At 25.1% G+C, this 16,085-nt stretch overlaps 1 protein-coding gene across 9 annotated transcripts in view; it reads left to right on the plus strand.

Moving 5' to 3' along the window:
- The window catches only part of LOC129619008 (spectrin beta chain), a 119,741-nt gene that overhangs the window by 17,083 nt on the left and 86,573 nt on the right, over positions 1-16,085 (plus strand). The window contains exon 1 of one of the 9 annotated variants that reach the window (XM_055534239.1): positions 7,047-7,690. The exons of 7 other annotated variants lie outside the window; for them this stretch is intronic. The gene's annotated coding sequence lies outside the window, so the exon portion shown is untranslated. Of the gene's footprint in view, positions 1-7,046; positions 7,691-7,802; positions 7,897-16,085 lie in introns of those variants that run through there. One more of the 9 variants, XM_055534389.1, reaches the window with a different exon arrangement.

Below are 16,085 nucleotides of genomic sequence, written 5' to 3' on the forward strand. Positions count from 1 at the left end.
CTCAAGTTATCAGCTCTCGAAATTTGTAAAATTTGAATATTTGGCATCCTTTATTTCCGAAACCACAAGCTTTCGCAAATTTGCATAACCGCTGAAAGCTAACGGTACCATCCATGCCATTAAGAGACAATTATTTTTCTTAACTCACTCAATTAACCGCTTAAATCGAGCATTATGTTAACCCTTCTTTAAATTTATTTTTGCTTTATTTCAAGGACTGCATAAATCGTTCATCCTAAATATATGCAATCCTAGAAATAGTTTCGTATGTGAATGAAAATAATTTTAGTAGTGTGGTAGGTATACATAGATTGTATCTAAAAGCAGTATTTTCACTTGTTGAAGGGAAAAGTGCTACAATACAAACCATTGGTTTGACCTAACTTTATTAACATTACAATTGTTAGTTTTGTTGTTGTTTTTTGATTTTCCATAATAAGTCATTAATAAATCAAGTAAGAAAAAAAAGAACAAAACATAAAGTGAAAAAAATGTTTATATTTCATTTAATAAGAAAATTGTAACTTTAACATTTAACGAACAGAAGATATATATGTATGTATGTAGCTAGAGGTATATGTATTAATGTATGTAGTTGTACAAGTATGTTAGATACATTTATAAATATAAACAAACCCAACTTAAAGCTCATTGACCTAAGTTTATATGACTGACATACAAGGTGATTCACTAATCAGTGACATAACATATACAATGGCACCAAAAATGAGTAAAATTTTTGTTCAGAACTAGGCGTCAAATATCAACGGTTTCCGAGGTATTGGGACTTTAAAGAATTTTTACGAAATTTTCACTTGCCCAAGATTTTATGCTTATAACTTCTCTTCCGAAAAAGATAGAAGCTTTAACAGTTTTTGACTTTTTACATTTTATTAGGGCCGTTAAAATATTGACATGGAAATGGTTTTTTTTTTCTATCTCCTATACCATACAAGATTTTTCAAAACCTAATGACTTAAATTAAAGCTTGAGGAAGTAGCCAAAATTCTTTAAAAGTAAACTTTGAAGTTTCAAAACATTTCGTACGAAATTATTCGGTTGGAGAAAAATAAAAAAAATAAAAGAGGGGAAAAATGAGAGTTTTTCCAAAGTTCGAATGTCTGGTATTGCGTAAGTACATTAAATACAAATTCAAGTTATATGTTGCTTTCAAGCCCTATACTAGCCCTTTAAAAAACTGTTTCTTCAAAATGTATTTGAAAACATGCGAAACACGCTAATTTCGTACATTCGTGTAGAAGAATGTTTTCTTTAGACTCTGTAAAGAGTGAGAAAATATCAAAAATAACTTTATATTTATTCATTTGGCCCGTTCTAAATTATGTTATGATGTTATGAATATTTAAATTTTACAGACGAGATAACGCAGCGCGCAGATTTGTTATTTTGAAATTGGTTTATAAAATTAATACCCTATTCTCACTACAACGAATGTAGTGTATATGTAAAACGAATGTAATGTATATATATATATATATATATGTATGTAAAAAACTGTCAAAGTAAAACAAATTTTCCAGGATAGCATGTTTTTCAAAACACGTTTTCCTATTGTGAATGAGTTATTTTTGGGACTTTTTCTTCGAATCAAAGGAAATTTTGAGAGAAATTACAAAAAATTAAAAAAAAATTAAATCTATAATAATTTTGCAGTAAATTGAAATCTATTGTATTTATTAGTTTTAATATTATTACATTAAAAATACAAAAATATTTCAAAATTTTTAAATAAAAAAAATATCAACCAAAACAAGTTTTCTGTTAAGGAGAAATGCGATATAGTTAAAAGTGTAAAAGTGAATCGAAGATTGGCGGCTTCTGAAATTGCAAAAGATATTAAATTTAAATTTAAAATAAGCATTTGCGCTAATACTGTACACAAAATTCTCAAAAAGGCTACTTATAAAGGCCGAGTGAATCCAATTTTAATCCTGATTATGATTGATTCATACTTTTGTTATCCCTATTAAATATTATTTAATATAAATTAAAATTTATTCTTAAATAATAAAATTAACCATACTTGCAAACAAGTTACGTATAATAAGTAAGTATGTGTGTATATAATAACAGGCATACAAACTTTCTTATAAGAAAAAAGAAATTCCAATTAATTTTTACACTTTTTTCTTAGTTTTTGTTTTACATTTTTCATTGCAGTAAGCTACGAGCATTCTCCTGAATTTATTCGCATTTTATATTTATTCAATTCATCTATTCTATTTTTTTATGTGGGAAATAACGGAATTAACTAGTTGTATTTTTTTAATTGTATTTGTGCCATATTTATTTTATTCTTATTATTTTTTTTATTTTATGTTCACATACGTTTCACTTGTACTTTTGCACAATATTGCCAGAATAATAACTTTCAATGAAGAATTTATTCCCATTTTAAAGAAAATATTCTTAAGAAAATTCGATAAGAAGAATTTAACATTTACATTAAGAACGTTACAAAATGTTCAAAAAGGGAAAAAACATTTAATATCTTCTAAGTAATGAAAAACACCCAAAAAAAGGTTATTGCAATGTAAACAAATTACCAATTATAGCCAAAGACACAAAGGCAAAAAAAGGAATCGAAAGTCTCCTCTTGGTTGTCCGCTATTAAACAATTTTATAAAAATGTTTATAAAAAAATACAGCGATCTTTATTTAAAATCGGACAAAATCAAAAATAAAATTTAATTTTTAAAAATAAAAATTTTTAAAAATTAAATTTTAGCTTAACCTATGCTATTACACACCACGTGAGAGTGCTTTGAATTAATTTTCAAAAGACTTTGGAAGTAACTGGGGGATCTTTGAACTAATTTTTATTTAATTTGATGAACAAATGACCTTTATTACATCAATATTAATTTTTTGATGTTACTGTAGTTTACTTATATGAGTACAATACAGTCATACATACATATTTATATAATTTTTATCTATAAATATTTAATTTAAAAATTTTATATACAAATCAGGTTTATAATATTGTTTTTTTTTCTCATTTCAAGTTTTCATGTTGAATTTCCATAACAGTGCAAAATATGATGTGTTGTCAACAGACAATAATAATATTATAGGAAATAAATAATACATGCATAGACCAAAAAAAATGATTATGTATAATGTCGGTGTGGTATGATGTTACATAGAGAGAGAAAGAAGATATACATATAAAAATGTCAGGGGAGATTAATATTGCTCTTATTCTTGTGTATTAAATATTTTCTTCAAATAATATTCTAATAACATTTTTACTCAATACTAGAATTTAATTTGTAACATAACATAACTTATAACATAAAAATGTAATAGGAAAGCATTAAAACATAAGTTGCTACTAATACATTTAGAAGCAATATGCTTTTATATCAAAATTTATCATTGAGTACTTTATGACAATTTTTAAGTGAAGCGTTTACTGAAGTATCAAAAATTTGAACGAAAATTTTAGATAAAATATGAAAATTATATGAGTGAGTTTAGTTTCGTTAAGTTGTAATATTATACTCATAAGTAAATTCAATGTAGCAGCTAAGTACTCGTAGTATTTTCAAGAACAACATTTATAACTTAATAATAACTCAAGTTTTGAAATTCATTTTTCTCAGTTTTTACTTAATTTTTAGTCTTGTTTTCGTTTAAAATTTTTTTTTGTACTTGTTTTTAGTTTTATTCATGTTATGTTGTTGGAAATGAAACTACTTCTCTATTTTTTATTTTATTATTTGTTTTTATATAAAAAAAAAATTTCACGAAAAATTCTTAATTCTTTATTTGTTTTGTTTTATACTTTTGATTTTTTAAGAGTCAAATTTTTTTATTCTCTGAGAATTATTTTCCTTGATTTTATATACTATTTTTCTCAAAATGATCATTGTATTGTAATGCAATTATCTGACTTATGGAAAGAGATACTTTTTGGTTTAATATTATTAAAGATGTTATAAGTATTCGATATAATATGCTTCAAGAAATTATACATTATATAAGAGCATACATATTCTCTATTTAAATATGTAGTATATTCTTTCAATTCGAACGAAAACCTTTAACCCACAAACACATTTAAGTATTATGTAAGAACAATTTAACATAAATATTACGTTATCTTTTAGTTGGAAGAATAACCAAGGAAATGTTCACTATTATAAGATCGCAACAAAACAATATTTCGTCGGTTAAACAGCAGAAAGCATTAAGTCAGGAAACTGTGTTTTGAGTGATTGAGAAATATGAAAAAATCGTAAAATTGTAAAACTAATCAATTAGTGCAATGGGATTGGTCTCTTTAATTTCTGAATTTATAAACTACATTCTGCATTTGCATAATTTTTTGCCACAACAAAGATTATATTATTCTGATTTAATTCATCTATGAAATCCGAATTCTCAAAAAATGCACTTACTGCTTTCTGCTGTTTGTTAAAAATGCTATTAAATTAATGTTCAATTCAATTGGCTATTCGATTGTTGAATTTGCCAAACTACTATAACTATCAAGAACACTAATAACAGATATTTTGCAAAAAAGTTTCTAAGTTTCTTGTGTATTAATTTTTTCCTTCTCGTTTACTCTGAGGCCTGTCATAATTATTTTTATCATTCACTTTTATCATTGTAAACCCATTAACATTCATTTTTCGTGCCATCATTCAAAATGAGCTGTCAAAAATAGTTGCCATAATGCATTTTAATTTTATATTGAAAATAATTCGAGGTCATCTTTAAAATAATGAATAATATAAGTACGATGTTTGTCATTCACTAATTACCGACCGTATTGTGTAAACAATAGGTAGGTTATGTGATGGCAACAAATTTTGCATATCGAGTTTTCGGTGGGAACGTACTTCTCCATAGTAGGGAAGTGTAAATAAACTATTTTTAGCAACCTGTCGGTCTGTCGGTCTGTCCGTCTGTCGGTCTGTCGGTCTGTCTGTCTGTGTGTGCACGCGTGTATCTCAAGTTCGGCTGAACCGATTTTGATGAAATTTTATATGTAAGTTTGTTTCCACCATGGCACGGATCGATCAACTTTTGGTATATATCAGGCCTCGGGAACTACACTTTTTAGCGGGCCTGTTTTACATTTTTGAACATTTTGAAGAAAATATTCAACCGATTTACTTGAAATTTTATATATAAGCTCAGCTCGACCGTCCGCAAAAATTCATATGTTTTGGAAGAAATCAGACATCGGCAACTAGACGTTTACTACGGGCCAAATATACATTTTTGTGTATATAAAGAGAAATAATCAACCGATTTCATTGAAATTTAATATATGAACTCCTCGTATTAAAACAATGAACATATAACTTTTTTGGAAAGATCAGGGCTCGAAAACTGATTTGCGGGCCGATTTTACATTTTTCACCATATCCACAGAACAAATTGATGGAATTTCTTGAAATTTGATATTTGAGTTCTGGTTGTTACCGAAACTAACTGGCGAGCATTTCAGGGAATTCGGGTAGCACAAAGCGAAACTCTACTAAGAGCCAAATTTACATTTTTCTAAGTATGTTAACTATAAGCTTACTAATATCCCAAAAATTGGAAAAAAGTGTTTAACAGACATTTTTATAATATTCTGTAACACTTTCATTTAACTAGACAATCCACAATGCGGTCGGTTATGTGCTGACCACATCAGATTTTTTTTTCTTTGGTAAAGCTTTTTGTCTTTTATTCACTTTTTTGGTACAATGATGTTTTGGGTCTCTGATTGAGATTAAATATTGCATACTTACATACATAATTTTGAAAATGTTAATTAAATAATAAATTAAAGTTCAGTGTTTGAAAAAGTAAATCCTGTAAATTTCATAGAATCTACTGTTCTTTCTCTCTTCTATAGAATCTACCCTAATATTTATAATCTTATAAATTTGATTTTTATTAGTTATAAGAGTATTTTTTTAACTGTATAAGATTAGCATTATTATAAAGTGTCCGAATGTCCTCCTGAAATCTGAGTAAGAATTTGATGATTAAGCTTTAATGTCCTGTTTTTCACTCAATTTGTTTTTTTGTCATACAAAAGTGAATATTAATTTTCTTGAATTTTTTTGAAAGCGTTGCATAAAAGTGTAAAATTGGAGTTTTTCGCAAAATTTAAGAAACACAAAAGTTCGATATGATTATGACTCAAATACGTGGATATATACGTACAAATACATACATATATGTATAGATTAAGAAAATATTCTCTCAAATGTTTTATTTTCATATAAGAAATTATTATAAAAGTAAACTTAAGATGAGATATAAACTCAAAGCAAATAATAAAAAAAGAATAAAACCACTACTTACTCAGTTTAAAAAAAAATATAAATAAAATGAAATAATATACACATAGGTATCTTATTAAAAGAAATAGAAAAAAATACTTGCTTCTTTTCTTTTCATATATTATTCTTCGTCAAAAAATTTTCGTGAGAGAAAAGTAATGTAACTTATTTTATAATGCATGCACAGCAACACTACAACACTACGACGGTCTCTTCATTTTATCAGTATCCATTCCATAATATGTACTTGTACATAATATATTATTCTCATTTGGTATCCGTCTTAATTTTCGACTATATTCTCTTATGATTATAAAATCTGTATATTATGCCTATGTACATATTATGTATTTATTATTTTTATTTTCCGTATTATTGGTCTTTATATTGTACGTACTTATTTATGCACTCTATAGAATTTTTTCTACTTTATTTTACATTTATTTTGATATTGTTTTGTGTATCTTAAATAATATGTTGTATCTATCTACTACAAGAGTATAAATTAAAATTTGTGTTATGTTAAATTTTATGTTAATGTTATGTATACTTAACATTTTTATTAACGTATAATACATATTATTATGCTTTTATGATATTTTACTCATCTCTTCTTAAACACATAAGAATTTTTTAATTAAAAATGAGACTCAAAAAATGTGTAAGCGTATTATACAAAACTGAAATTCTCACTTATTCGTTAGCGAGCTGTTTAATGGTGAAGACTACATATTTTTTTTGCAAGTGAAAAAAAAATTAATTAAATGGAAAAGTTACTTTAAAAAAGCAATTATTTACTTTTTTTATTCATTAATTTCTTTACTTGCTATTTTTTCCACATTAATTGTCAGTTTGTATTGGAATTAAATTAATAAATTTAATTAGAAAATTCACAAAAACGGTTGTCGCGGCGGATAAAAGAAAATATTAATATAATTAATACCATAATATCAAACATGTCCATCCTATAAGAAAATACAAATACATAAAAGAAAAATTAAAAAAAAAGAATTTATTTCTAACTTTTTTTTTATTTCAAAAAACTATTTAATATTATTTGTATAATTAAAAGCAAAAAATATTGATTGAATGGAAAAATTCAAAATTCAAAATGTATAATTATAAACCATTTGATTGAAAGTGTGATTTTGGAAAAAATTTAAAGAAAAATATCGGAATAAATTCGAGAAAAGAGGAAATACATAATATGTGTGTATATGTGAGCAATGAAAATTTTAAAAAGTGTTTTATATTAGAAAAATAGAAAAAAATATGTTATACATACGTGAATGAAACAGGGGGAAAAAAAAGTGTTCAAAAATTTTTATATGGAGAAATTTGAATAAAATAAAAAATTCTATGATTTTTCAATTTGGGTATGTAGAAAAAAAAATAAAAAGAAAGTTTAATACTTTTTTCTCTCAGATTTTTCTTCCATAAAATAGTGAAATTAATAAAAATTTTTTAATTTTCCTAAAGTTATATATTTTAATCATAAATGAACTTCCACTGGATTCATTCAATAATATAAAGTTTTGGATTCAAGTTCGGAAATAATTTTTTTTTTGTTTTTGAAAAATAGGTAAATAAAGTTAGAAAACATCATAAAATGAAATAAATAGTTTCAGCCAAAAAATTTGCCGATAACCTTTTAATCTTTCTTATTTCTCTGTTTTTTTCCTGTTAGTATAAAGATTTAGGTTTTTGACTGATTTAAAATTCTAAATTGAAAAATTTTAAATTACTTCATAAATATCAGAAAAGTTTTCACAAGTTTAAAGCTTTCACACGAAACACCTTTTTATATTTCTCCAAGTTTCCAATAATATAGATATTTAACGTTAATAGTCATATGTATTTAACATGTCTAAGTGATCAAATAAGATAAAAGCCTAAATAGGGCTAAAACTAAAATCAAAACATAAAAATGTAAGATTGAAGTATTTTAAATTAAAATAACTGAAAATAAAGTTTTTTAATAATAAATACGTCTAAGTGTCAAACTTAAATGTACTTGGATTATTTTGGTATATAAATTTTAGTTGTGGAGTTATTAACAATTTTGAAGTCGTCAGTTCTATGATTTGAAAAAATATATTTGTTTTATGATTATGTTTTACTCCGAAAATTCTTACATACATATAATGTAACTCGATTAATAGCATATTGAAATAGTCAGAAATTTGATAAGTCAACAATCTTCGCCGAAAATTCAATAACTCTTCAATCCCCCTTCACAAGATTAGAGGGGGAAGAAAAATCTCCATATACATATATATGTACATATGTATCTCTTGTGAGATCTCAAATGCTCTAGTGTAGTGAGTAGTAAGTACAGGTTTTATATAGTGATGTTGACGAAAATGGTTTATTTTTTTTTTTCAATAAAGTAGGTAGTTAAATTTCTGACTTCGAAAACTCAAATATCAAATAATAAAATCATGCATAAGGCATAATATGTACCTTTGTGTTATACTGCTTTTTTACCTAATATTTTCTTTAAATCTAATTCAAATTTTGTTGTCTTGAAAATTTTTTTGTATTATTAATTTCTAAAAATAAAATTAGAAAAATTTGTTTATGCGTACATACATACGTGTACGAATATATGTATGTATATAAACACAATTTTTTATTTTATTTTTTGTGTATATTTTTAAAGTTTTATTTATTTTCTTTTTATTTGATAAGTGTTTTTTCTGTAAAAATTTTACAATATTTTAAAAATAAATTTTTGTTAATGGTTTTTAATTTTAATCAAATATTTTTTATACTTATTTAAGAAAAATACGATGGCCGACTATTTTTAATTGTTTGCTGTGTTAGAGAAAATAAAATGCGAAATATTTGTGACGTTTTCTAGATTTTATTGATGCCAGATGAATTTTTTTCTCTTTTTGAAATTAAAATTTGTTTGTGCTAAAACACTCAAAAAATTCTTATTTCTTAATTTGTTTTATATGTAAGAACAAAATTTTAATTTGTTACAAAATTTCTTTGAATGAAAATATCTTATATTTTGCAATTCAAATTTAAGTAATTTGTATTTGTACATAAAAAAGAATTCATACAAGCTCTGATTGTAGAAAAGAAACAAATTTAAAATTAAAATAAGGAGGCTAAAAGCTAGCTGACTTCACTTCACCTAACCTAATGTACTTTATCTTATGCACAATTAGGTCGGTAAAAATGAGTAATCTTATTTGAAAAATGAAATAAATAACCAGTAGAAAAACAGAGAATTCTGATTAGAAAGTGAGTAAAAAGTAAGATGAAAATGTGAGATACGCGATAAGGCTGTTAAATGAATTTTTATTCGACAATGCATTCTTAGAGGATTATCATTTGGTCTTTATAACATTTATACTTACATATTAAAATTTACTTAAATATATATTTTATTTGTACATTCATTTATATATTTTCAAAATATATTCCAAAAGGATATTGAATATTGTGATAGTATAAATTACGGAAAAGGAAGCAAATTTTATTTGTGCTGTTGTGATTTTTGTTTTTATTTTATTAATTCCATTAACCTTAAAGGAAAGTGTAGAATTTTTTATCGCATTGCGGATATTCTCCTCTCTATATTTTTTTGTTTTGTTTAAAAGAAAATCCTATATATATATAAATTGACAAGGTGTTTCGCATAAGGTGGCAAATAATTTCGGAAATTATTTTTTTGATAAATTTCTAGGAAACATTTGGGTGGGGGGAGGGCAAATACTCGTTTTCGAGTTACAGCCTGCTGAAAGAAGATAGCGAACTTTTCCTTCGGAACCATACAACGGTTTCGGCGCTTATAACTTCGGAACCATACAACATAGAGTTATAATTGTGAGCTTCTTTTGCAGGCGATTGATGGTTCTTTATTTTTTGATTTGAGATAATTAATTTGGTTTGAGCCACAGTTTCCGAGATATAGCTCGTCAAAGTTAGATTTTTTTTTAAATTTATTTTTAAAAAACTCGGAATTTTTCGAAAATTTTTGTTAATATTATTTTTTTTTTCGATTCGCTACGATGCGATCTAAAAGTTTGCCCATATAACATTTTCCTCTACCTCTCATAGTTTTTCTAGTAAAACGTGTTAAATGTGTTCAAAAACATGCGAAAAATGCATTTAAATTGAATATTACATTTATGTATACTCGTATATGCAATATTCAATTTAAATAGTATTTCGGCATTTATATTAAATCATTTATGAAAATTTGATGAATTTAGTTTAGCAAGTTTTTGAGTTATCGTTGGACCGGACAAACGGACAGACGGGCAAAAAAGGCTAAATCGACTCAGTATTCTACGTTGATCAAAAACATATACTTGAGTCTATATCTCGGACCATTACTTTTCAGAGTTACAAACGGTAAGGCTAGTATGTATATCCTTCGAACATACGGGTATAAAAATGGCAAACAAATATTTTCATGAAAAACATGTGATTAAAAATTTTATATAACCATGATCCCAACCACTATATAACTTTACAGAATATTTACCTAATAATAATTGAATAATTAATAATTATTAATATATATTAACTAAACCCAAAGTTAGACAAAAAAGCCTTACACTTTTCTTATTGCAGCAAAAGAACATATGTGTTTAATTTCTTTTCTCATTTAATGTCTCTCTAATCTCGTAACACTTTGCTTCTGTTTATAAATATCTATTGTTTTAAATTAGCTTAATGATGTTTATGATAAGAATGAAAATTCAATACTCATATATACTACACACTCATATGTATATGTATATACTAGATACACAAGAGTATACCTATATACATATACAGTATATTATATACATGTCTGTGATATACATTTACAGGCTGTTTCGCATTAGGTGGCAAATAATTTCAGGGATGATTCTCCGATTAATTTCCAGCAATAACGTGTTAAATGTATTTAAAAACATGCGAAAAATGCATTGTTCATACATTTTTCACACAAACAACGTTCACAAATATTTTTGTATGAAATATGCAGTTTCACTCTATGTTATGTTGCTTAACATAATTTTTAAATAATTAAAATAATTATAGTATAAGATCGATAAAAGGGATATTTTGTTTTTGGCTTTGCGTATTTAGTTTTGTCATTATTATTTGTGTTTTTTTTATATTTCTTTATATAAGTATATGTGCCTACGTTATTTATTACACTTGGTATTGTCAAAAGTAAAACATAAAAAAAAAGATAGAAAAAAAAACTCTAAATTTTCCTTTTATGGTAATTTTAAAATTTTAAAACTCAAAACATCGTCATAATTATAACTATTTCATCGTGATCATCATCAACACCCCCAGATTATTTATTATATTTGAATAATAAAATTTCTTTTCAAAAACCAGGTCATGTTGTCCTTTCGATGTGGTTTTCTTTCTAAAATAAAAAAACAAATAAAAAAACTTAATGGAAAATAAATAGGATATTACTATCTCTGTGTCTGTGTGTGTCTTTATTATATATCTGAATAGTTACTAAAAATGAGGATAATTAAGTTTTCTATGGTATTGAAGTTGTTCTTTAGGGTTTAAAATAATTTTTATAATGTTTTGATGAACTCATTCTGTACATCAATATAATCATTAAACATTTGAGAGTATGGAAAATGAAAATAAAATGGTTGTAGTTTAATAGTGTGAAATTTTTTAAATTATATAGTAACTATAATACAATTCATTAATAAAATCAAAATGAGAAAATACTATATTAATAAGACTGAAAGTTATAAATTTTATAGTATTTGTGCCTTTTTTTCAAGCCGGGAACTATTAAAAACAAATATAATTTATTGTAGAAAATTAAAATTTGTCTATTGCAAAACTAGTTCATTGATTGCAAATTTTTAAAATAATAAAAAAGTTTTTTTAAAAAATGACTTGAAAAAATATATACATAAATAAGATCTGGTACTATAATCTAATGAAGTATACTAATCCAAATGACCAAATTTTATATACAAAATTATACATATGAACACGAAGTGCGTAAAACAAAATATTAAAATAAAATATATTTTGAAAAATTGTAGATTAAGAAAATGATATTTGATTTTTAAAAATGGTGAATTATGAATTAAGAAAAAAATTTTGTTTTATTTTATCAAAAAGGAGGAATAATAGGAATTATCAAATTAGTTATTAACTGGCTTATCTGTTAAACTTTTAAAATCTATGTCAGGCTTCTTAATTTTGATCTGTTAAATCAATAAATTTTTGTCTATCAAATCACTATTTTCATTTAAATATATACTGCTGTGTTATTAAACACAATACTGTTGTGAAATTTGTGAGATGTTGCCGATTTGAGTGATTATTCAAAAAAAAAAAAAAAATTTGATGTGATCAGCACATAACCGATTGGTTGTGTAGTTTAACAAAAATATTGCAGAAGATTATAAAAATGTCTTTAAAACACTTCTTTCAAATTTTAAGGACGTTGGTAACCTTTTAGTTAACATACCTCGAAATCTTTAAATTTGGCTCTTGGTAAAGTTTCGCTTCATCCGAATTTCCTGAGAAGTTCATCGGTAAGTTTCGGTAACAACTAGAACCCAAATATTAAATTTCAAGAAATTCCCTTAATTATTTTCGTGCATGTGGACAAAATGTAAATTTAGCCACTAAGGTTTATAGGTTCATTGTTTTATCACCTTGAATTTAAGGATCGAATTTCAAGGAAATTCCTCTTTTTATTCGCTAAAATGTAAAATCAGCCCGCAAAAAGGTCCAATTCCCGAGGCCTGACATATCCCAAAAATTGATCAATCCATTACATAGTTAAAATAAACCCAAATATAAAATTTAATCAAAATCGGTTCAACCGACCTTGAGATACACGTGGCCACTCACAGATCGACGTCAGACATACAAGCAGAACTATTTCTCTAAAAATAGTTTATTTACGCTTCCCCATCATAGAGAAGTGCATTCCCACCGAAAAATTGACATCCGAAATTTGATGTCATCATATAACCTCCCTTATTTCATATGGTTTGTGTTCCTGATAATATACTTATAAGTATTGAGTTGACCATAATTTTAACAAAATTTTGCAAAATATTTTTCGAAAAAAAAACGAAGAATGTTGAATCCAGATTTAGAAGAAAAGCTGTTTGAATTGTCCGATCAAGTGATATTTAATGATTAAAAGAAAGTTGCGATATAAAAATAAAAAATTGCTTGAAACATTTCTTATTGGTACTTAAATTGAAAAAAAATTTGAAATTATTAACCAACTTATTTGAATTATTTTTTTTAATTAATTTTTGAAAAATGCAATCTTTTTTCATGAATATAATCGGAATAATGTAGCATACATTCGTTTAAGTATTTGCAATATTCACACATACGATACATAATTACAAATGGAATTTAAATTTGAAAACAATTTAACTTGACGTATGTACATATGTTTTTTTTTCATAATTCACTTTAAAAATCAAAAACCTTTTTTTCAACCTACATTTTTTTAAATAAATTTTATGTTGCTTTTTTCTTCCACACACATTTTCACATATAAAAACACATGTACTTTTTACTTGTACTTAATGTGAAAATATTTTTTTTTGCTTGTTGTTTGTTTACAAAACAAAATAAAGAAATAAATAAAAACAGAATCACTTCTATCCTAAACAAAGCATAGCAAGTTAAGAATTTTACAAAAAGCAAATATAATGAAAAATGAAGAAAAATGAAAATGCTCACATGCTAATGCATTTTTAAGTGGCAGTTGACAAGAATAACACGCAAAGTTTCCATTTGTCCTTTTTAGTACATATACAGGTACATACCAATCTGTTTCCTTAATCCTAATTATGTAAGCATGTTCTAAGTGAATATGTTACTTTGCGTAATTACACATGCTACATACATATATGAATTATTTGTAATTTTTAATAATAAAAGCTCATGTTACATTGCATGAGCTTTTATTATTAAAATCTAGGAAATTCTTATATCCTCATATTCCTCATATCTAGGAAAAAGTATTGAAATTTTTATATAATGACCACAAAGAAATATGCCTGTAGCTCAGTTGTGAAATTTGGTGCCAACAGATAGGTTCTCTTATTATATGTATGTATGTAATGCAGTCGACATTTTAATTTTTGAAAATTGCATTAACTTAATTACTAAATGCAATATGCTCTTTTGCGATTTAAGCTATTAAAGAATGCATTCAATCTCCGAATTGAAATTAATCGAAGACAAGATTTAATTGAAATGAATGTTATTTTTCTTCTGCAACAAGAAACCAAATCTTTAATAATATAAAGTAAACAAAAAACGAATACAAATTTGCAGTGGCTTCATCAATTTCTCTATTTCAACATATGGGCCTTAAGAGACTTATTTTAAATAAAATTGTTTCTAACTCTAACTTTAGGTCTCGTTCATAGGATTTTCATAGGACTAATTATGGGAAGCATGAGCCTGTCAGTTACTTAGTTAATGCAACAAATACAGACTTTTCACTAACGAAAGACACAATGGAAAAATTTCTTTTTACTTACTTATAGTTAAGTATAACCTCTTTTAATTTTAACAAATTATTGTTTTAGTTTTTCATTGTTAATTTTATCTAATGGAGTATTAGTATTTATAAGTTTTCATATTATAATATTTAAATGAAATAAATAGTATATAAATAAATACAAATAAAATTACTACATTACAAAATTTATTTTTCAAGATCTTGTCAAAAGTAAACATAAAAATCTATTCAATAAAACCTGTTTTAAAACACTTTTACTAAAATCGATCTAATTTAAAAAATTATGAAAATAAAAAATATTAATGGCCACGTTCGTAGAATTTAAAGTAAAGCATTTGCTATTTGTATTTTTTCCCTTTTTAAATACCATATTTGGTAACAGGGAATTAAAATAATTGCATGATTTAAGTATGAAAGTCTCACAAGAATTTAAATACGAGTACTATTACGATGTGTTGCTTTTGATGAAAATCATTATAGCATGACAAAATTTACAAGAAAATAGAAAAATTTCTTCTTGTGATTTCTAATTCCTTATTTTACTTTAAATGAAAAGAAAACGTAAATAAAGCAGCGTTTCTGTTTTATTTATTTTATAAAATTATTTTACATTCATTTATATATGTATGTATGTGCATATTTAAATAAATATCAGTGAATTGACATGAACTCTTAAAGATCTTGAAAAAAAAATTGAAACAACTAACGAAAATATTTTAGATAATATTGAAAAAAAAAGAAAACTAGAATATGTGTGGATTATGTGTAAAAAAGAAAATCATCATGTATTTAAATATGTGTAATCACCTTTTTAACCCCCAAAACGTTCGTGTATAACGATAGACTTGGGGAAATGAAATTCAAATCTAAATTCCATATTTACTACTTCATATAAAAATAAAGCAAAAAAGAAAAACAAAAGTAAAGAGAAAAATTAAAATAATTTTTAAAGAAGTTAAAACAATAAAATAAATTTACTGTTTTATTTCTTTAAAATTTTCTTTTCAATAGTTTATTTTTGAAAACAGAATGAAAACGAGGGAAAAAAATGAACTTGCTGTTGCAGAATTTTCCATAATGTGCAGTGACTATAGCGAGATTTTATCAAAATAAACTTTCTATGCATTTGGTTAGGAAATTTTGATCTTCTTTAAAGGTTATGTTTAAAGTTTTTTTTGTTATTATTCATTATTATTATTACCCGTTTCAGCTTCAGGTTCATCTCAGCACTAAATACTTTTGTCAAATTTAAATGATAATATTGT

The sequence above is a fragment of the Condylostylus longicornis genome, unplaced genomic scaffold, assembly GCF_029603195.1.
Source record: "Condylostylus longicornis isolate FDR11 unplaced genomic scaffold, ASM2960319v2 ptg000001l, whole genome shotgun sequence".
NCBI classification, from domain to species: domain Eukaryota; kingdom Metazoa; phylum Arthropoda; class Insecta; order Diptera; family Dolichopodidae; genus Condylostylus; species Condylostylus longicornis.